The sequence below is a fragment of the Pinus tabuliformis genome, chromosome 2_1 (genome assembly GCF_031772625.1).
Source record: "Pinus tabuliformis cultivar Carrire ecotype Pingquan chromosome 2_1, CPIR1, whole genome shotgun sequence".
Classification (NCBI taxonomy): Eukaryota; Viridiplantae; Streptophyta; class Pinopsida; order Pinales; family Pinaceae; genus Pinus; species Pinus tabuliformis.
Genome location: NC_142299.1, coordinates 978,707,440 through 978,730,389, shown reverse-complemented (window position 1 = coordinate 978,730,389; position 22,950 = coordinate 978,707,440). Strand labels below are relative to the sequence as shown.

The 22,950-nt window shown below is 46.6% G+C and overlaps 1 protein-coding gene across 2 annotated transcripts in view; it reads right to left on the bottom strand.

The window, feature by feature from the left end:
- The window catches only part of LOC149203911 (uncharacterized), a 392,823-nt gene that overhangs the window by 255,449 nt on the left and 114,424 nt on the right, over window positions 1-22,950 (bottom strand). The window lies entirely within an intron of this gene.

The following is a 22,950-nucleotide window of genomic DNA, read 5'->3' as shown; positions in this document are numbered from 1 at the left end:
ACCAACATTCCTCAAGTACAGGAGATCCAATGAGTTCATAGGAGATGGAGCAACAAAGGCAGGATGAGGAGTTGGTCGAACCTCCCACCACTAGTGGTCTTGCCAGTAGAGAGGTTCATCAAACATTGAGAGATGCTGAGGAGTTTGTTGGAACTCCTAGGGTGAGCAAGAGACAGCACAGACAACCTGACAGGTACCAAGCATTAGTGGCCCAGGTTGCAGAACCTTCCAGCTTTCAGGAAGCCGCACAACATCTGATGTGGGTGGATGCCATGGTGGAAGAATACAGTTCTCTCATGAAAAATGATGTCTAGGAGGTAGTATCAAGATATGTGGATAGGTCAATTGTAGGTTCGCTGTGGATCTACAAGATCTAGTACACTACAAATGGCAACGTGGAGAAGTACAAGGCGAGATTCATGGCAAAAGGGTATGCACAGAAAGAAGGGATAGATTATGAGGAGACCTTCGCCCCAGTTGCCAGATACACTTCTATCCGGTCAGTTATATCCCTAGCAGTTCAAATGGGATGGAAAATTCACCATATGGACGTCAAGACAACATTCTTGAACTAGGTGATAGAGGAAGTGTATATAGAACAAACAGAGGGCTTTGAAACTCATGAGAGGCGCACTCATGTGTGCAAGCTGAAGAAATCTCTTTATGAGCTCAAGCAGACTCTCAGGGCATGGTATGGTCGGATTGACAGCTACTTGCAGTAGATGGGATTCGTCAAGAGTGATGTAGATCCCAACCTTTACTATTTGATGGTAGAGGATGAGCCACTCATCCTAGTATTGTATGTGGATGATCTCTTCCTGACTGGGTCATCAGGGCTCATAGAGGACTGCAAAAGGAACATGGCAGCAGAGTTTGATATTGTTAAATTTAGATAACATTGGTATGTTCTATGCTTATAGCACAATTACTAGAATGTTCCTTTAGCAACCCAATGACAATTTGCATTTCAGTTTTCCAATAGCAATCACACTAACCATAAATAACATTGACACTAACTATAGATATAAAATAAAACGCAGAAGGCAAGCTAAGACAAGAGGACACCAGATTTGATGGATGCCAAAGAAAAACCCCAATTTGGGGAAAACTCTTTGATCAATTCTTCTTATTGTTATATCAAATGTTCAGCAGAGAGAGAGTACAAAAGTGAAAATTTGACTTGCCAAATCACAGTCAAAACAGCCCTGTCAAATCTACAGCCAAATTAAGCCCTAACCAGAAAGTCAAAGATGGTCAATGCAACAACAAATCTTCCTTTTTGGAGCTCGGTCATACCCAGCCAAACTCAGCCTGATAAGGTGGTCAAAGTCAGCCCAAAACAGTCCTAAAAACTATAGTCAAACTTGGTCAACTCTGTGGTCAGGGCTGCGATCAACCTTGCAATCAAAGTGCCCATAAATTCTCGGTTCCTATAACAAACTGTGTGGCCTGTGAAAAAAGAAATTTTCAAACAAAAATCACAGTCAAAGGATGAGTCAAAGTGCTCAGTCAACACTGGTCAAACTCCTGCAACAGTCCTGAAATTTGGCCCTGCAATTTGCCCAAAAAATTCAACCTCCTTGTGCCATACTTGTGACAGAGAGAATGCCCAATAGCTGTACGAAGTTACGAACCAATGAGAGAAGGAGAGAGGAGAAATGTGTGTGATGATGATGCCAAATGAGGTGAGAGGGAACTTGTATTTATACAAGTCGTTGAGGGTGAAGAGTCACGTCCATTGGGCTTCATGAGCCTATGTGATGATGGCGCCGACCTGAACAATCTGCACATTTGTGGGCATAAATTCAAAAACACACTTATGCTTGTCCAAATTGGATGATATTTATATCAATTCTAGTCCTCTCGAAAAGAGGAATTTAATGCAATCATCATCTCCATAAAGTGAGTTGTCCCAAGGTGGAATTTGGCCCTGGTTGTCAATTTTAACAGTCCCTCTCAACTAGGGAGAATTCCACCTACCAATCCACCCATCATCATCGATCATCATGAACCATCTTTGTATCTCATCTCATCTCTGCTTTGCTGAACACTGATATGATTAATAAAGAAGAATCGATCGAGAGTGAATCACAAGACCTTACCACTCTCCACTGACAAAAGTCAATCTAGAGGTAGAACCTCAATCAAACTTGATCCCAAATCAAGTTGTTGTTGAACACCATGCATCCTAGACATAGGGAGTATGGCAGTACATGATGCATCCATCGATATTGTTATGGTCCCTATCCACTTTTCCTAACACACTTGCCAAATGAGATGTACTTCCCATTAGTCTCAGACTACATGGGTAAGATATATGTTGGGGCATCAGTAGGAGAAGGTGAACCACTCACCCTACATACATGTTAATCATCATGGGGTATCATAGGAGAAGGTTAACCACTCACCCTGTACACAACGCACCAATAGGGGAAGGTGAACCATTCACCCTATGGTCGTTCATAGCTCTAAGAAGTACCTCAAGCCCCCATTAACTCAATGTCCAACTCAAGCGGAACCCTCATGGGAGGATCTTTGTCATGTCCCTTCTCAAATGTATTAGTCACAGGGTGCAGCACCACATTTTTGGCATCATTTTTGGCTTAGGAGGAGGACCCCACACGTAGAACTTAGGAGCTATAGGGAATTCGACTTTATTTCCGGAAGCTAGTGGAATGTGGGGGCCACCCACATGAATAATCCGAACTTGGCCTTTGCATGAGCTTGGAGGGAATCGAATTAGTGGAAGGAGAGGCCCACATGGGGCCAAGAGGGCCCAAGGTGATAAAAGAGGAAGGAGCTCTCATTTTGCAGCATCATGATCATTTTACAAACAAACACACCTTTGTACGCTCTACTGCTTAGCGAGTCTACTCGCTATTTAGCCACGAATCTTCCAAGCGGGAGATTTGTTAAATTTGGCAACTAGGGCCAAACTCCATGTGGGTCATCTTATTTATGGCAGTTGATATTTTTCTTGGATCCCTCTCATCGAGAGGTGTAGGATTGATCTAAAGATCATTCGATTCCGATAAGTATTCATGAAGATATGAATTTATTTGTGTTATGGAACAATTCGTTAAGGTTGGCCCGCAACCAAATAACCCCCACGTGTGCTCAATGTTTTAGTATAAAAGGAGGTGACTTGATAGTCATTAGCACACACTTCACTCTTGATTTCTCTCCACTTGTTTTGGGTTTTAGTGGAAGAGAAGTCTAAGAGGAGGAAGCCCTAGACGTAGTAGGGAAGGAGCCTAAGCTTGAAGTCTAAATGCAATCCTAGATGATGCCCTAGCAGGCAACGCACAAGAAGAAAAGGAACTCATTGGAGGCAAGGGAAGCTCTATCTTAGCTGCAGCAAAGGAGAACTGAACAACGTGGTAATAGAGGTATGTTTTATGGGTCATTTGGAGGGCCGAGTTTGCTGTAAGGGAGGCCAAGGAAGCTCCCTAAAGAGCCGAGACAAGGGAAGGTCGTTTGAGCCTGCGTGGAGGTGTTCTTGGGTGCTAAACTCTTGGTGAAGGGCAGTGTAGGCTGCAAGCCCTACGAGTTGTTTCGAGGGCAACGTAGGGTGTATTGAGGGCTGTCTATGCCCAGAACAACAGTGAAGGGAGCCACCACTTCTCCTTGGGTAGGTCGCAGGCCTTAACACCAAATCAGGGCATGTGTAGGACTGTCCAAGGGTATTAAAGTGCTCTGATCAGCAGCGTGGAGGCAAAGGATACTTGTGGAGGAAGACAGCTGTTTAAGGGACTGTGTGGATATGTTTTAGGGCTGACTTGGGCCACAGTGATGCCCTAACCAGAACACAGTCATAACAACAGTGGTACTTGGTGCAGCAGTGGTACATTGGTGCAGCAATGGTACATAGGAGCAACAATGGTACTTGGTGCAACAATGGTACATGGTGCAGCATTGGTACAGCAATGGAAACAGCAATGAGTACATGTTGTACAGTGCAGCATGGTGCACATAGGAGCAGCAATACATAGCATGATGTACAGTGCAACATAGTAGTGATAGTGAAGCAAGGTGTAGATCAGTACTGCTAGACATTGGTGCAGCAATGGGACAGTGTGGTAATGATGGACATATAGCAGCTACAAGAATGTATTGTAGCACTAGGATATTGCAGCAGCAGGATGATGAGGTATTGCAACATGCATTTGGGGGCAGCATAGTGCAACGAAGAGCTCAGCATAGTGCAGCAGTACAGTGATGGGTACAATCCTGATTAATGAAGCATGATGAGATGCAGCTTAGTGATGATGGATGCAGCATGGTGCAACACAGTGAGGTGCAACATGATGATGAGGTGCAACACAATGATAGGTGATGGAGTCACCTTGGAGAATCAATTGAAGCAACATGTCTTCAACTCAGTTCAACTACCTCATGTATCATCTTCGTAGAGATGATATATGCTCTTATTTAGATAAGTCAAAATGTTGACTTTTGTTGTATATCTACTATCTCTCTCTCTCTCTGCTGAACTATTGAAGAACATATAAGAAGAATTGATCAAGGGTTTCCCCACATTAGGGTTTGTCCTTGGATAGCGCCACATCTTGTGTCCTCTTGTCTTGGCTTGTCTTCTGCAATTAATGTTTATGTTATATCTATAATTTACTATTATGCTAATGTGATTGCTAATCTGGAAAATATATTGAGCTAACTGTGAAAATTGAAATAAATTGCTCTAAGCATAGAACATACCTAAAATTAACATGGTATCAGAGCTGAGGTGAAGACAAAGCCCAAGCAAGAGTGAAAGAGCAATCACCGAAGACAGTTAGGAAAGGACAAAAGGCTCAATGGTTTCCTCATCCCTCTTCAAATTCACCAAGGGTGAAGTCGAAGCAGAGAATATCATCGGAGTGGTGCAACTGAAGCTTCTGATAGCCTACCTAAAGATCACTTCAATAGGAAGTGTAGATCTAAGGGTAGAAGGAAAGCCAGATGCCTTGCTTGCAATAAGTTCAACCATTATGCGAAGGAGTGTCTGAATGGTAAGGACACATCACTTGATGATGATAACAATCATTCCAGGGACATCTTCAATGATCAAAGGAATGACAGGTAATGCAGGTCATCAAGGAAATAGCCGACTCTTCAAAGAAAGTAAGGAACCCCAGGTATGAAGAATCAAATGTTGTTTCTGATAAGATAAAGAAGCATTATCTTATATTGGCCCTCTCCTCCAGACTCTTTGGGAATCTGGCTTATTGATTGTAGTGCTTCAAGGCACTTCATCGAATAGAAGGGTGCTCTCTCTAATTTGGTAGAGATGGAAACAATCGTGGGATTATACTTGGATTCAATGCCACCTATCCCGGAAAGGGTGTAGGGAATGTTACCCCTCAACTGAATGAGGGTAACCCGATTCATTTCCAAGAATCTCTTTTATGTACTTGATCGCAAGAAGAACCTGGTGTCCATTTTGGCAATGGAAATAAAAGGTTTCAGGATGGCATTCATCAATGGAAAGGTACGTGTTTGAAAATAGAATTTTCAAAGATGCTTTCATTCTTGAGTTCAGGATTGGCAATTTGTATCAAGTTGCAGGAAGTCCATTAGGGACCATGTCAGTTGACACATCTCATCAATAGCACCGAAGGTCTACTTATTATGGGGCCCTACTCAATGTGAGTCAGATGGTGACAAGGATGCCTGAATTCAAGAAGAGCATGAAGGTGCATCTCTGAGATGTACCGAAGGAAAATCTTACAAGGGGACCATTCTCCTCATATAGCAGGTCCACAGGTTTGGAACAGCCTGAGGGGTTTGACATTCATGATCGGGAATTTCATGTATGCAGGTGGAAGAAATCCCTCTAAGGCTTGAAGCACAACACCCTAGGGCTTAATATGAGAGGATTGATAGTTGTCTGATGAAGCTGAGATTCACTAGGAGTGAAGTCGACCCAAACCATTGCTTGAAGTTTGTGGATGATAGACCTCTCATACTGGCACCTTCTGAGGACAACCTCTTTCTGACAGGTGCAGACCCTCTCATTTGCAAAAGTAAGAGGGAGTTGGGATTCCGAAGTTGGAATGGTGAACTGCAAGCCCGTGACTACCTCAATGGATCTTAACTTTCAGAAGTTATGTGGTAGGGATATCAGACCTGATTTGGGAAATGCTTCTGAGTTTCAAAAACTCATACAAGCATTGTGTTAATTTGGGGTAGCAACGGATGTGCTCTAGCCATGAAATTTGGTGGAGAGGTTGGGGCACATCAGATCTCCAATACCTAGAAAGGGTTTGGGCAGATTCTAAACGGATCAGGAGATATTAAAATAATTAATATTTTTAATGGAGTCCCTAAGTCTAAACTTAGGGAAAATAAGATATTAATGTGAATTAATATGAATCTGTGTTAGAATGGTCCAAAAGACAGGGAGCAAGCCAGATCTAATCTTAGCTGTTGATTAGGGACTTAATCTCGGCCGTTGAAATGTCAGCAGGAAAAGTATAAGAGGAGGCTTGAGGGTCACTTGGAGAGTACACCAGAGTGATCAATCATTCTATTCTCTAGAGCGAGGTTTGCTAAGAGAAATAGAATCAATGATCGGGAGAGCAATTGAGGTGCATTGAGTATAGAGAAACAAAGAAGGTAGAGATTGCGCCGGAAGAGCAGCACAGCAGCCAAGGAGAGTGACGCAGAGCCAGCAAGGGCTCACGCAGGGCCACGCAGAGGCAGCCAAGTGCTGCGCAGAGCACCAGAGAGGCCAGTGTATCTGATGTAGAGGCCCAGAAAGCTGACGCAGGGCCTCCCGGGGCTGACGCGGGCCAAGAAAGGCTGACGTAGGGCCAACGTGAGACAGAGAGGAGCTGACGCAGTCCAGATTGGACAGATGCTGGGGTTGCAGAGCAGTTTTGTGCTGAGGAGCTGCCGGAAGGATTTTCTGGGGTTTCAGCCAAGAGATTTCTCTCAAAGTTTGAGGTATACCTGCTAAGGAAATTCTCTGTTGGGTAGGCCAGTTTCAACACTCAGATTATACTCTGATATTGCTTAATAAGAAAACCCTCAAATAGCTACACCAGTTTTCCCGCATTGGGTTTTTCCAGAGACATTGGTCCAAAAATAATGGTGTCATGTGGTGTGTTTGTTCTTGCTTCTTTTAGTTGCTGATCTGTAATATGTTGAGCATGCACTGGTGTTTATTTTCAGTATTTACTTTGTAAATAACTTGTTAAAGAAAATTAACAAGTAGGTAGGAATAAATCAGGAAAAGTGCATGAAGGGTTTCTAAATTAAGTAAACTTAGAAACTTCAACATGGAATCAGAGTGTGATTGCAGATCACAGGAGGACTAAGAGACATCAGCCGAGCGGAGCAATAGCAATAGAAAACAGTTGTCTCGAGGTGACAGAAGTTGTTTCTAGCAGCGCCGAAGCCAAGGAAATGTGACGCAGAACCAGCCAAAGCCACGCAGAAGAAGCTGGGAACTGCACAGAGCCTTAGAGAGGCCAACGTTGCTGACGCAAAGGGGTAGAGCGCTGACGCAGGGCATCCCAAGGCTGACACAAACCCATTCAAGGTGATGCAAAGGCAGCGTGAGGCAGAGAGGGGCTGACGCAATTCACAAAGAGGGAGTTGCTGGGGTATAGAAGACTGCAGGAATATTGCAGAGTGGAGCTGGTGAGGTACTGTAGTCAGAACAATCCCTGACAGAGCAAGGCCAGAGGAGTTGTTACCGAGGGGGCATCTCGACAAGCAACAGAAGGATTTCCAGGAGGGAAATCAGGATTCAGAGGGAGTCCAGAAGAGAACTTCTAGACAGGAAGTAGAGACTTAGAGGAGTCGAACAGAGAACTTCCAGGAGGGAAGTAGAGGAGCGTCATGGCACTACACGGGGTAAGAGACCAGGATAGACTGGACAGAGCATCGAACTTTGCAGTCTCAAAGGCCAGAATCTTATCAGCGCTTGACAGGAATCGTGTCAAGAACTTCGCCTTGAAGGTTACAACTATCCCAGTCGACCCTAATGATAATGACAAGTACGAAGAGGCGATGGCAAGGGCCAAGTGCATTATCCTTGACGGGGTCAAGGATCATGCGGTACCACATATAGCCAAGAAGGAAACGGCAGTTGAGATGTGGGAGGCTCTCAAGAACTTGTACCAACATGCTTCTGTGCAGAGAAGAATGCTACTCGAGAACCAGATGAGGTCGTATCAAATGAAGAAAGGTCAAACGATTGACTCCTTCCTCGGAGGACTGAATGAAATCCAAGATTAGTTGACTGCTATAAGAGCAACACCGGATCAGGAGCTTATGGTGAGGACAACCCTGAATGTTGTCTCATAAGAGTGGGAAGTGTTTGTCCAGAGCATCCTGGGCAGAGGGACTCTCCTACCTTGGGATGAGATGTGGGCAGCTCTTCGCCAGGAAGAGATCAAACGGCAGTCAAAGATAGGTAGCAGCAACAAAGGGATCAAGGTCGAGCAGGAGTAAGAGGATGTGGCCCTAGAATCTGAGGGAAAGCAGGAGAAGTTGAAGAAGAAAGATCTCTCCAAGATCAAGTGCTTCCACTGTGGGGAGATGGGTGATTATACGACCCAGTGCCCAAGGAAGAAGAGTAAGGGAGAGTCTTCCGAGGACCGAGACTAAGGCAGCACCAACACAGGCAGAGAAGGAAGTTTTGACAGACGATGATTGTGCCATGAGTGCACACACGCCACTTGAGCGGAAGTGGGGAGACATCGAACTATAGTCAGGTGAACTACAGGCGATGAGGGGCAGGATCCTCGAGGTACCCAGCCTCTTAGATTAGACCTTGCTACGGGAGCCCCGACGAGGTGTAGCAGGACTAGCTGAGTGGGTAGAGACGGATGTGGATGGAGCATCAGAGAGAGCTACAGTGCAGGAGTCCCAAGACAATGCAGAGTTAGCAGGCTACAGCAGTGCGAGAGGCACAGGAGTGTTGCACCAGTGCAGGAAGGCACAGTGAGGTGTGCAATCGTGTGAGATGCAGGGAGTCGTTGCAGCAGCGCAGAGCTCAGAGAGAGAGAGCACTTGTCAGCGGCAGAGGGTGCTTCAGCATCAGTGGGTGTTTCTAACCCAACAGGGAGGTCAGTTGGGAGATCAGTTACTTACTTCTGAGTAACCGAGTTGCAGTGCAGCAGTGGGCAGCATGATGAGAGGAGGTGCAGTGCGAATGCAATGCTGGGAGAAAGGACCAGCAGTAGCACGGATGCAGAGGGAGTTGTTGTACAGATGCAGCAGTGGCAGTGGCATAACCATGGATAGCAGTACAGGAGGCAGCAGTGTAGAGGATGTTGGCCAGGGAGGTCTAGCATCAACACAGGTACCGATGCTGGATGATTAGAGTAATACTCAGTGAGGAGTATTGCTAGAGCACAGTCCTCGCTAAGAGGGAGTGTTGATTTGGGGTAGCATCGGATGTGCTCTAGCCACGAAATTTGGCGGAGAGTTTGGGGCACATGAGATCTCCAATACAGAGAAAGGGTTTGGGCAGATTCTAAACGGATTAGGAGATATTAAAATAATTAATATTTTTAAAGGAGTCCCTAAGTCTAAACTTAGGGAAAATAAAATATTAATGTGAATTAATATGAATCTGTGTTAGAATGGTCCAAAAGACATGGATCAAGCCAGATCTAATCTTAGCCGTTGATTAGGGACTTAATCTCAGCCGTTGAGATGTCAACGTGAAAAGTATAATAGGAGGCTTGAGGGTCACTTGGAGAGTACACCAAAGTGATCAGTCATTCTATTCTCTAGAGCGGGGTTTGCTAAGAGAGATAGAATCAGTGATTAGGAGAGCAGCAGAGGGGCATTGAGTACAGAGAAACAGAGAAGGCGGAGATTGTGCCGGGAGAGCAGCATAGTATCCAAGGAGAGTGACGCGGAGGCAGCAAGGGCTCACGCAGGGCCATGCAAATGCAGCCAAGTGCTACGCAGAGCACCAGAGAGGCCAGCGTGTCTGACGGAGAGGCCCAGAAAACTGACGCAGGGCCTCCTGGGGCTAACGTAGGGCCAGCGTAAGACAGAGAGGGGCTAACACAGTCCAGATTGGACAGACACTGGGGTTGCAAAGCAGTTTTGTGTTGAGGAGTTGTTGGAAGGATTTTCCAGGGTTTGAGCCAGGAGATTTCTCTCAAACTATGAGGTATACCTGCTAAGGAAATTCTCTGTTGGGTAGGACAGTTTCGGCACCCAGATTGTACTCTAATATTGCTTAATAAGAAAACCCTCAGATAGTTGCACCGGTTTTCCCGCATTGTGTTTTTTTGGGGACATTGGTCCAAAAATAATGGTGTCATGTGGTGTGTTTGTTCTTGTTTCTTTTAGTTGCTGATCTGTAATATGTTAAGCATGCACTGGTGTTTATTTTCAGTATTTACTTTGTAAATAACTTGTTAAAGAAATATAACAAGTAGGTAGGAATAAATCAAGAAAAGTGCATGAAGGGTTTCTACATTAAGTAAACTTAGAAACTTCAACACATTGATGTTCTTAGTGAACTTCCGTCCGGATATATGTTGTGAAGTTAGCATGTTGAGCTCATATATGGTTGAGCCTCACTGGATTGGTGCCAAGAATCTTTTGAGATATCTTAAGGGCACAATATCTCATGGATTGAGATACACTGTCGGAAATGTGAAGCTACATGAATATTCGAATGTTGACTAGGCAGGTAAGGTGGAGGATCACAAGAGCACTTCTGAGTGTTGGTTCTCTTTGGGTTCTGCTTCGATATCCTGGATGAGAAGGAAGCAGAAGTCGGTTGCTATAAGCACTGCTGAGACCTAATACGTAGCTACGAGTATGACCTCGTATGAAGCTTCCTGGTTGTGGAAGCTCCTCAGTGAGCTGTTTTGACACATGATGGCAACCACCGTGATTTTCTGTGACAACTAGAGGGGGATTCGAATGATGAGGAATCCCGTGTGTTATGACCACTCCAAGCATATAGACATCAGGTACCACTCTTTTTGGGATATGGTACATCTATAAGCAAGAAGGCTCCATCGCATTGTGATTGATGTGCAGGTCGCAGACATTATGTTGAAGCCCCGAGGAAAGGTCAAATTTGTGACTTTCCAAAACGACTTCGAGTCATTGAAAGACCCTCTTATGAGGGTCCTATATGATGCATGCATTGAGCTCTGGGAGCTCCGGGGGGCTTGGGGTACTTTTTGGAGCAACAAATGACCATAGGGCGACTCACCCTCCCCTAATGGTGCGTTGTGTACAAGGTGAATGGTTCAACCTTCCCGTGTGATACCCCGTGGCGACTTATGGACAGTATGAGTGGTTTGAGACACTCTCTCGTGATATTGATCTGGGATCAATGAAACTAACTTCGGGTCAGTAAGAGTGATATAACTCACTCTCTCTTGGTACTGATCTGGGATCAGTAAGAGTGGTATGACACACTCTCTTCATATGGGACAGACTTTGGGTCAATAGAGAATGGTATGAAACATTCTTGATCAATTCTTCTTCTTCTTCATGGTTCAGCAGAGTAGTGCAGGGCACTAATGGTAGAGATAGTACAGTCGGGCAGATGGATCAGCGGATGGAGTTCTCCCAGGTTGAGAGGGAGTGTTAAATTTGGCAACTAGGGCCAAATTCCATGTGGATCATCTTATTTATGGCAGCTGATATTTTTCTTAGATCCCTCTCATCGAGAGGTGTAGGATTGATCTAAAGATCATCCGATTCCGATAAGTATTCATGAAGATATGAATTTATTTGTGTTATAGGACAATTCGTCAAGGTCGGCCAGCGACCAAATAACCCCCACGTGTGCTCAACGTTTTAGTATAAAAGGAGGTGAATTGATAGTCATTAGCACACACTTCACTCTTGATTTCTCTCCACTTGTTTTGGGTTTTAGTAGAAGAGAAGTCTAAGAGGAGGAAGCCCTAGACGCAGTAGGGAAGGAGCCTAATCTTAAAGTCTAAACGCAGTCCTAGATGATGCCTAGCAGGCAACGCACAAGAAAAAAGGAACTCATTGAGGGCAAGGGAAGCTCTATCTTAGCCGCAGCAAAGGATAACTGAACAGCATGGTAATAGAGGTTTGTTTCATGGGTCATTGGGAGGGTCGAGTTTATTGTAAGGGAGGCCGAGGTAGCTCCCTAAAGAGCCGAGACAAGGGAAGGTTGTTTCAACCTGCGTGGAGGTGTTCTTGGGTGCTAAACTCTTGGTGAAGGAGAGTGTAGGCTGCTATGGGTAGGCCGCAAGCCCTACGAGATGTTTGGAGGGCAACATAGGGTGTATTGAGGGTTGTCTATGCCCAGAACAGCAGTGAAGGGAGCCACCACTTCTCCTTGGGTAGGTCGCAGGCCTTAACACCAAATCAGGGCATGCATAGGACTGTCCAAGGGTATTAAAGTGCTCTGATCAGCAGCATGGAGGCAGAGGACACTTGTGGAGGAAGCCGCAGTTATTTAAGGGACTGTGTGGGTATGTTTTAGGGCTAACTTGGGCCACAATGATGCCCTAACCAGAACACAGTCATAACAGCAATGGTACCTGGTGCAGCAGTGGTACATCGGAGCAGAAATGGTACATAGGAGCAGCCATGGTACTTGTTGCAGCAATGGTACATGGTGCAACATTGGTACATCAATGGACGCAACAATGAGTATATGTTGTACAGTGCAGCATGGTGCACATAGGAGCAACAATACATAGCATGATGTACAGTGCAGCATAGTAGTGATAGTGCAACAAGGTGTAGATCAGTGTTTCTAGACATTGGTGCAACAATGGGACAGCATGGTAATGATGTGTAATATCCCGTTTAAGAGGTTTTCCCCAAAACCCCAGTAAACTCCAACCAAATACGCACAAATAATATAATAACCGGGAAACTCAAAATGATAAAAATAACAGTGGTGTAACATATAATAATATAAGCATGAAATATAAGCAGATACTCGAGAAATGCAGAGAGAAATGCTAAGCCATTTTATTATACTGAGTAATGGAATGAGTACAGGAGGTGATCAGAAGGATGGCACCTCGACTTGCACCAGGCAAGTGAAGAAATACACTCAGAATAACAAAGGAATGGCCTCTGCGTGGATGCTGCTGGGAAACTGCCGTGTTACTGCTACTACTGGAAATCAAATGAGGATTTGGGGTTGTTCCCCTCCTTAGAAAATGCTGAAACTTTGGAATCCGCCCCTACTCAAAAAACCCAGAAAAACCCAGAAAGCTTTTCTGAAATGGCCGACCCCCGAAAATCGCCCCCTTGGGGAATCACGCAATCCCTCAAGGCCCTGCGCTGCCACTGAGTAGAATCCTCCAAAATACTGCCTGAAACTCTGCCAAACCCCTCCAATATGCAAGAGTTGATCCCTTGCTCAATATCCCAGCTCAACTCCTCCACAAATCCTCAACCCGGAACTGCTCCCAGAAGAACTGCGTCCCTCTCTCTCAAGACTGCGCAGTCTCCCAATGCTCAGCTCCACCTCAATGCCAAAGATCAAAACTACTGCAAAAAGACTGTTGAAAATACCTTGCTCGAGTAGGCACTCGAAGTCCACCGAGGCTAAGGGTGAGATCTCCAAACTGAGACACTCAGTGCACTAAACAATGCTGCAGACAGGCTAAACAACCAGCATGCTCCAAGTCGAAGTGACTAGCTCAAATGCTCATACTTGAATGACAAAATGAGGGGGCTCCTCTCTCCTTTATAGCATTGGCCTCTCCCAATCCCAAGGCTCACCTCCTCCAACGTAATCCCCTCTTGCCACGTGTTCCCTTTCCATCTGCGCAGTCCCTCCAAGTGTCTGCGTGGGCCCCATCTCTGTGTGGTCCTTTGGCCCCCTTGGCTCCCCTTTAAGTCACAATGTTGTGCTACTAGGAAGTGACTTTTTATTCTAAAAGTGAGTTATGTCCCCTTTTCCTCACCTTTTTATTTACAAATAACTATAGAAGGCAAAATTGAGCAAAATCGAATATTCTAATTAGCCATGGCTAATTAGGAATATTACAGTCTCCCCCGGCAAAATGTTGCTTGTCCTCAAGCAACTGAAGTGACGGATGCTGCAAAATTTTCTCACTCTCCCAAGTGGCATCCTCATCCGGTAAATTCTTCCACCTCACCAAGAATTCCCGGACCGTCCTGCTCCGTAGCTGCCTCTCCCTGGTATCAATAATAGCCTCTGGCTGCAATACCAAATGCGCCTCATCATCCATGGGTGGTAGCTCATCTGTCACTATCACATGCTGTCCCAATGCCTTCTTCAGGCATGATACGTGGAAAACGTTATGAATCTTGCTACCTTTGGGCAGCTCCAACTAATATGCTACTTGTCCAATCCTGCGTATCACCCTGTATGGCCCATAAAAGCGGGGCTTGAGCTTTTCAGCCCCCTTCTGGTTCAGTGATGACTATCCATATGGCTATAATCGTAGGTAGACCAAGTCTCCTACCTCAAACTGTCTCTCCACCCGACCCCTGTCAGCATACAACTTCTGCTGGTTCTGCGTTGTAGCCATGTTATCCTTGAGAGCTCGGAGAATATTCTGACTCTCTTGGATCCAAATCTTGGCTCTCGGAGCCTTGCTAGCACCAAACATCACCTCAGCAAAAGATAAACGATGATATCCATACAAAGCATAGAATGGTGACATACCAATGGACATGTGATGTGTAGTGTTGTAGTAGTACTCCCCCAGATGCAGCCACTTCAGCCATGCTCGTTGCTGCCCACTGACATAGTTACGCAAGTAGCTCTCCAGCCACTTGTTAACTATCTCTATTTGCCCGTCCATCTGTGGGTGATAACTGGTACTCGGTGTCAACTCCGTCCCCACCAACCGGAAAAGCTCCTGCCAAAATCCGCCCATGAAACGGCTATCCCTGTCACTGGTGATGGTCTTGGGAAGACCATGTAACCTGAAAAGCTCTTTGAAGAACAGCTCGGCCACCTGCACTGCTGTGTAGTGTGCAGATATGGCGAAAAAGTGTGAGTACTTTGCCAGCCGGTCAACGACGACAAAGATGCAATCCTTGCCCTGTACCATGGGCAACCCTATGATGAAGTCCATCGAAATACACTCCCATTTCCCCTCCGGAATGGGAAGAGGCTGCAATAGTCCTGCTGGATGGTTCATCTCCCCCTTGTTCCTCTGGCAAACATCGCACTCCAGACATGCTGGAGTACGTCCTCCTTGAGGTCCTTCCATGAGAACCTCTCTCTAATGGCCCTGTAGGTTTTGGTAAACCCCTAATGACCTGCCAATGGTGAATCATGTGACGCCTAAAGTATCTTCTTCTTGAGCTGAGACCCCTCAATCAAGAAGATCCGGTCCATGTAGTAAATGATCTCATCGACTAACCTGTACCTGTCATCCCACCTGCCCATCCAGAACCTCATATGCAAATCTGTCCTTGGAGTACTCCACTAAGAGTCGAGCCTTCCAATCTGTGTCCAAGCTTATAAGAGACAACGTGGCTGGCCTTCGTGAAAGGGCATCTACTACCACGTTGTTCTTACCCTTGACATGCTCAATGTCAAAGTCATATGCTTGGATCTTGCTGATCCACTTCTGTTGCCTCTCCTGTAGCTGCTTCTGCTCCAAAAAAAACTTGAGGCTGTTGTGATGAGTCCTCACCCTGAACCTGTTCCCACCAAATACTGCTGGTACTTAATCAACACAAGCATGATGGCCAGCATCTCCTTGTCGTATATAGAATACAACCTCTCGTGCGGAAGGAGCTTCCAGCTCTCAAAGGCTATAGGGTGACCTCCCTGCATCAACACTGCATTGATCCCCTCTCCCGATGCATCACACTCCAAAACAAATGGCTACGTAAAATCTAGCAACGCAAACACTGGGCAGCTGCTCATAACCTCCTTGAGCCTGTCAAAGGCTCGCTGCGTTGTATCCGACCAACTGAATGCCCCCTTCCTCGTCAAATCTGTCAGGGGTGCAGCAAGCTGTGAGAAACCCTTGACGAACTTCCGGTAGTAAGTACAAATGCCAATGAATCCTCGAAGTTCCGTCACGTTTCTTGGCTCCGGCCAATCTCTCATGGCTTCTCCTCGTGGACCCTCACTCCGTCCACTCCTATGATGTGTCCCAAGTATAACATCTCCGTCAACCCGAACTCACATTTGGAGAGCTTGGCATAGAACTGCTGCTCCTCCAAGATGCGCAATACTGTCTCAATGTGCTGGAGATGCTCCTCCCAAGTCCTGCTGTAAATGAGGATATTATCAAAGAACACCAACAAAAACTTCCTTAAGTGACTGCGGAAGATGTGATTCATGGAAGACTGAAATGTAGTTGGGGCGTTGGTTAACCCGAAGGGCATCAACAAAAACTCAAAGTGCCCATAGTGACACCTGAAGGCGGTCTTGGGAATGTCCTGCTCCCTCACGCGAATCTGATGGTACCCAGATCTCAAATCAATCTTTGAGAAGAACCGTGCTCCTCTCAACTCATCCATCAACTCATCAATCTTGGGTATGGAGTATCTGTTCTTCAGGGTCTTCTTGTTCAAGGCCCTGTAGTCAATGCACATCCTCAATGTGCCGTCCTTCTTCTTCACCAACACCACGGAAGAAGCAAAAGGACTCGTGCTCGGCCGAATGTGCCCAAGAGCCAGCAACTCCTAAATGGCCTGCTCAATCTCATCTCGATAGGCCTTGGGATGCCTATAGGGGGTAGTAATCACTGCCTGTATGCCCTGCTCAAGCTCAATGGTGTGCTCAAACCCCCGGTCCAGTGGCTGTCCCGGTGGAATCTCCCCAAACACTGTGGCATACTGGTCAAGGATGGCCTGTATCTCTGGGTGCACCGTCTGCCCTATAGTCCCTGCCTCTGATGCACGCAGCTCCACTGCCCACTCTATGTCTCCCTTCCGGAAGACTGCCTCCATCCGATGAGCTGAAATAGTTTGAGGCGGGTATGTGTGTTGTCCCCGTATCTTCTCATGCCTCCCTGTCTTCTCATCATCCCACTCCATCTCTAGGGCCTTCCAATCTGTAGTGACCTTCCCTAGAGTGATGAGCCACTGAACACCCAGTACTATGTTGGTGTCCAAAATATTGACCACGAAGAAGTGGTCAGTCAGTGTGTAGGTGCCCATCGTCACTGATAACTCTGGAACATAACGAGCACACACCATGGTCTGATCTCCTGGGACCAAAACTGAAAATCCATCGAAGCTCTCTGTCGGTATACCTCTCCGCTCAACCATCTGTGCATCGATGAAGTTGTGGGTGGCCCCACTATCAACCAAAACTGATACTCACTGGCCACGTACTGTCCCCCGTACGCGCAGCGTCAAATACTTGGGAACTCCTCGCAATGCTGCAAGGGCTCCTCCGGTAGGTGCAAAAGCTGCACCACCTGCTGCTGCTGGTGGAGGCGGCAAGGGACCCTGCATGGCATGACTATCTCCTACCTCCACATCATCCTCCTCATCCTCTTCCCCGCTGCTCTCGGAAAAGACCTCAATAAAATGTGCTTTGCCAGCAGCACATCTATGTCCTGGTGCCCACGACTCCTGACAGGTGAAGCACAACCGCTTCTTCTTCAACTCCCTCCTGGCATCATCATCAATCTGTACCCATCTTGGATTCCCCTTCGGAGGCAGAATCCTCACATCCTTCCCCTTAGGCTGAAAAGCCTATTGCTGGGGGTAAGGTGTCCGAGTCCTGGTTAAGACATCCTGTAAGTTCCGGGTCCTGCTAATAGCATCCTGAAGGGTGGTTGGTCTAGCGAATCTGACTAGACCCCGAAGTGGTTCTGCTAACCCCTCAACATACATGTAGATCCTCCGTGCCGTGGATAGATATGGCACCATCACTGAAACCCTCAAAAAGTCCGCAATGTAGGTCTCTAGGCTCCCTGTCTGTTTGAGCCTCCCCAGCTCAACAAAGTGTTGTTCTGGATCCTTCCGATCAAACCTCTCCATCAATCTCCTAGTGAACTCAGCATACGTCGTCACTGTGGAATGCTCGAGTGTAACCATCCCATGGAACCACCAATCTTGGGCCTCACCATCCAAATGTAATGTCACCACCTTGATGGCCTCTGTCTCCGACATCTGGTTAAGCTGGAAATAGATGTCCAGCTTCTCCACCCAGGACTTTGCCGAACTGTTTAATGAGCCATCAAACGTAGGCAAGTGAAATCTACTAGTTGGGCAGCCTTAAGCTCAGTTATTCCATCACCTAGGTTTTGTCAAGCTTGTCCTTGAGACAAGCCCAGGTGCACCACTCCATTTTATATTGTACCTATGCTCCCAGATTTTATAATATATGCCTCAGCAGTTCCAGATTTACAGTGTTTTCATGGATGTATAATGCATGTTTTTAATTTTCTGTTGTGGCACTGTTTATTTGTTTAAATATCACTCATATTCCTACAAAGAAACATTACATTGGTATCAGAGCCTAGTTCTTGGTTCAGTTGTGGGGTTTGTTTCCTATGAGAGGAGAAGTCAAGCAGAACATCACTCACCGGAGGCAGATGTATAGGAGCAAAAAAAGGGAGTTAGAAATTACGCCAGATATGGAGGAAAGAGGGAAAGCAATGGCCAGAGAGGAGGAAATGGCAGAGCCCAAGAGCAGGGAGGAGATGGCTTTCGATAGCCTCCTGAGGGCCTTGAGTGATTTGGCCAAGGGGCAGAAAGACATGTTGGAGGAGATCAAGTCACAGAACAGAGACAGGGCCACACCTAGAGGGTTTTTATGTGGAGAAACTTTCAAGGCCTCTCAGCCTTTCGATCATCCCTCACCAACAACACAGCGCCCTTTAGTTAGTGTGCCAACTAGGGCTACACTACCCTCTTTCATGCCAGTGGCACAAATCGAACCAACAAGGGAGGAAGACACCCCTCAGATGGGGGATTACTTCAGAGAGTGGCAGGCGATGGACGAAGACTTCAAAGAAGCCCTCTCCTTCAGAGATTACTGCAAGCTCAAGCAGAGTGAGAGGAACAAGGGGTACGAAGGACAAGGGACCCAAAACTATGAGCTGCAGAGAACTATAGGGAGGATGTATTTCCCTACATTTGATGGCACTGCCAAGTGCACAGCCAGGGCTTGGGTTGAAAAGATGGACACATACTTTCAACTCAACCGGATGATGGAGCAGGAAGCCATTAAGATGGCAATGCTGCACTTGGAGGGGGAAGCCCATGATTGGTGGTTTCACGGCCTGACCACTTTGGGGCATGCCCAGATAGTTTCTTATGAGGACTTCACTCGAAGGGTGGTGGAGTGATTTGATCAAAGGGATCCGGAGGCATCTTTCAGGGAACTGACACAACTGCGCCAAACAGGCAACCCAGAGCAGTACTTCTCAGACTTTCTGCATGTGTGAGTGATGGTCCCGAATCTATCCGAGGCAAGGAAGGTATACACCTTCATTAAGGGCTTGCTTGAGCCCCTGCGTGGATTAGTGAAGTCACGCAGACCCTCCACGCTGCAAGAAGCGGTGGTGTGTGCCAGAGATTTACAGGGGGCCATCCCCAAGACCAGAGCGCCATTTCCTGCATGGACCCCTTTTCCACAAAAGGGGCATGAGACTAGACCCCCACCACCGAGGACCACACAGGGGAGGGTGCAGTTAGACGAGGAGACCCGGAATGACCTCTGGAGGAGGAAGTTGTGCTTCACATGTAGAGAGCCCTGGGAACCTGGCCATAGGTGCACTGCAGGTAGAGCACATTACATTGAGGTCTTTTCTGACAGTGACCAAGAGGACGAGTTTGAGCAGGATTGTGGTGGGAAAGATGGAGAGATTCTGGCGGACAAAGTGCCACCACCACCACCTCCACAGGGAGGGGCATCTCTAGCCACATCAGGAAGAGTCCTTGCTTCTTTATACAAGATTCGTAAGTTTTTGACACTCAGGATCAGAGGTACGGTACAAGGACAGAGGGTGTCGGTGCTGGTGGACAGTGAGGCTACCCACAATTTCATAGATGCACAACTGGTCAGAGGAGGGGCCTCACCACAACAGAGTTTGAGGGGTTCTCAGTCCTAGTACCAGGTGACCATACCATCCAGTGTACTAGATACGTGCCCTCCTTGACAATAGTTATGGGAAACTACTCGATGACAGACCACTTCTTTGTGGTCGATGTGCCAGACACCAACGTGGTGATGGGTGTCCAGTGGTTGTATTCCCTTGGGCGAGTCACGACATATTGGAGGAAACCTGAGATGGAATTCAGGGGGCCAGATGGAAAACTGGTGGTATTGAGAGGCATGCAGTCTTATCCGCCTCAGACATTTTCTGCCCATTGGATGGAGGCAGATCTCCGGCATGGGGACATTGCATGGGTAGTCGAGTTGATCTCAGAGGTTGGGGGCAGGCGCAGCCACTACCAGCAAACATACATGCTTTACTGGACAGATATGCGATAGTGATCGAGGACATTCCACCAGAGAAGCCAACATATAGAGGGTTTGAGCACACCATTGAGCTAGAGCTGGGTATACAGGCAGTTATCACTACACCTTACAGGCACATTAAAGCCTATAAGGACGAGATAGAGAAGGCCATCCAGGAGTTGTTGGCGTTGGGCCATATCAGGCCAAGTTCCAGTCCTTTCGCTTCTTCCGTAGTGCTGGTGAAGAAGAAGGATGGAACCCTCTAGATGTGTATCGACTACCGAGCCCTTAACTGGAAGACTCTTAAGAACCGGTACCCCATTCCCCGCATTGATGAGCTGATGGATGAGCTTAGAGGAGCCAAGTACTTCTCTAAGATTGATCTGTGTTCAAGGCACCACCAGATCAGAGCACGAATCAGGACATCTCGAAGACAGCATTCCGGTGCCACTATGGCCACTTTGAGTTTCTAGTCATCCCATTTGTGCTGACCAATGCTCCAGCCACATTCCAGTCTTGCATGAATCATATCTTTCGGGGACAACTAAGGAGATTCGTGCTAGTGTTCTTCGATGACATCCTGATCTATAGCCGAGCGTGGGAGGAGCACCTCCAACACTTGGAGGAGGTACTGCGCATTCTGGAGGAGCAATAGTTTTATGCCAAGCTCTCCAAGTGAAAATTTGGACTGACAAAGATGCTTTATCTCGGGCATATCATTGGAGCAAAATGGGTGAAGGTTCACGAGGAGAAGATTCGGGCCATCCGAGATTGGCCAGTACCTCGAGATGCATTTGCACTTACTACATAAATTTTGTCAAAGGGTTCTCACAGCTTGCAGCACCTTTGACTGACTTGACCAAGAAAGGGGCCTTTGCATGGACTGATGGAGCACGGGTCGCCTTTGATCGCCTCAAGGAGGTGATGAGCAATTGTCTTGTTCTTGCACTCCCAGACTTTTCCCAACCATTCACGGTGGAGTGTGATGCATCCGGGGTAGGAGTTGGAGCCATATTGTCACAGGAGGGGCATCCCATAGCTTTCGAGAGTCGAAAGCTCATATTGCACGAGTTGTCATATTCCATATATGACAAGGAGATGCTGGCCATTATGCATGCATTGGCCAAGTTTCGCTAGTACTTGGTGGGCAACCGGTTCCGAGTGAAGACTAATCACAACAGTCTTTGACATTTCATGGGGTAGCAGGGCCTCAATGACAGGCAGCAGAGATGGGTCAGCAAGGTGCAGGCCTATGATTTTGACATTGAGTATGTGCAAGGCAAGCACAACGTGGTGGCCAATGCTCTATCCAGGAGACCAACTAGGTTATCTCTCATGAGCATCTTCCAGGATTGGAAGGCTCAGCTATTGGTGGAGTACTCCAAGGACAGAAGGGCATGCGAGGCGCTGGAGGGGACACATGCAGATGAGCGTTACCGTGTGATGTGTTGATTTGGGGTAGCATCGGATGTGCTCTAGCCATGCAAATTGGTGGAGAGGCAAAAGAACATGAGATCTCCAAGACCCAGAAATGGTTTGGACAGATTGTACCCGGTTTGGGAGATATTACAATAATTAATATTTTTAATGGAGTTCCTAAGTCTAAACTTAGGAAAAATAAAATATTAATGGGTATTAATATAAAACTGGGTTAGAAGGTTCCAAAAGTCATGGATCGAGCCAAATCTAATCTTAGTCGTTGATTAGAGATGTAATCTCGGTCATTGAAGGACCAATGAGAAAAGTATAAGAAGAGGCTTGAGGGTCAGTTGGAGAATAAACCAAAGTGATCAGTCATTCATTTTGCTAGAGCGAGGTTACTAAGAAAAGTTGAATCAGTGACCAACAGCAAGGGGAAGTGAGTACAAGGCAGAGAGGCATAGACAATACTGAGAGACCAGCGCAGAAGCAAAAAAAGCGAGAGGATCAACCAGTCCAGGCTACGCAGAGCCCAACAGAAATAGCGCAGAGGCCAGAGGGACTGCATCATCTACGTAGAGACTGCTGTAGTGATGCAAAGGGTCCCTGAGGCTATGCAGTGCCTCAGAGGGCTGACGCAGAGGGTCCTGGGGCTAACGCAAGTCAGCAGGAGGCTGACGCAAAGGCCAGAAGGGCCAACGCTGAGCTTCAGTTGTGCCGAAGAGCATTTCGTGGGACAGGTTTTTTGAATACCTGTTTCCGAATATAGAGGTATTGCAACTGTGTATTTTTCTCTATCGAGTGAGCTGGCTAGGCACCCAATTGTACTGAGATAGACATCATAATAATATAACCCTCTTAATAGCTGCACCGGTTTTCCTGCATTGGGTTTTTCCAGGAACATTTGTCCAAAAATAACAGTGTTACTTGTGTGCTTGTTTTCTTTCAGTTGATGATCTGTAGATGTTGTGACTGTATTGTGTTTATTTTGGTATTTAAATGTATTAAATAACTTGTTCGAATTTAAACAAGTAGAAGAAATAAACCAGCAGAATACAAATTAATTTTCTAACAGATAGACTTAAAAAAATCAACATGGTATCAGAGCGTGGTTGCAGATCATAGGAAAACTGAAGGCATCAACTTAGCAGAGCATGTGCAGCAGATTCAGCTGTCCCGAGTGA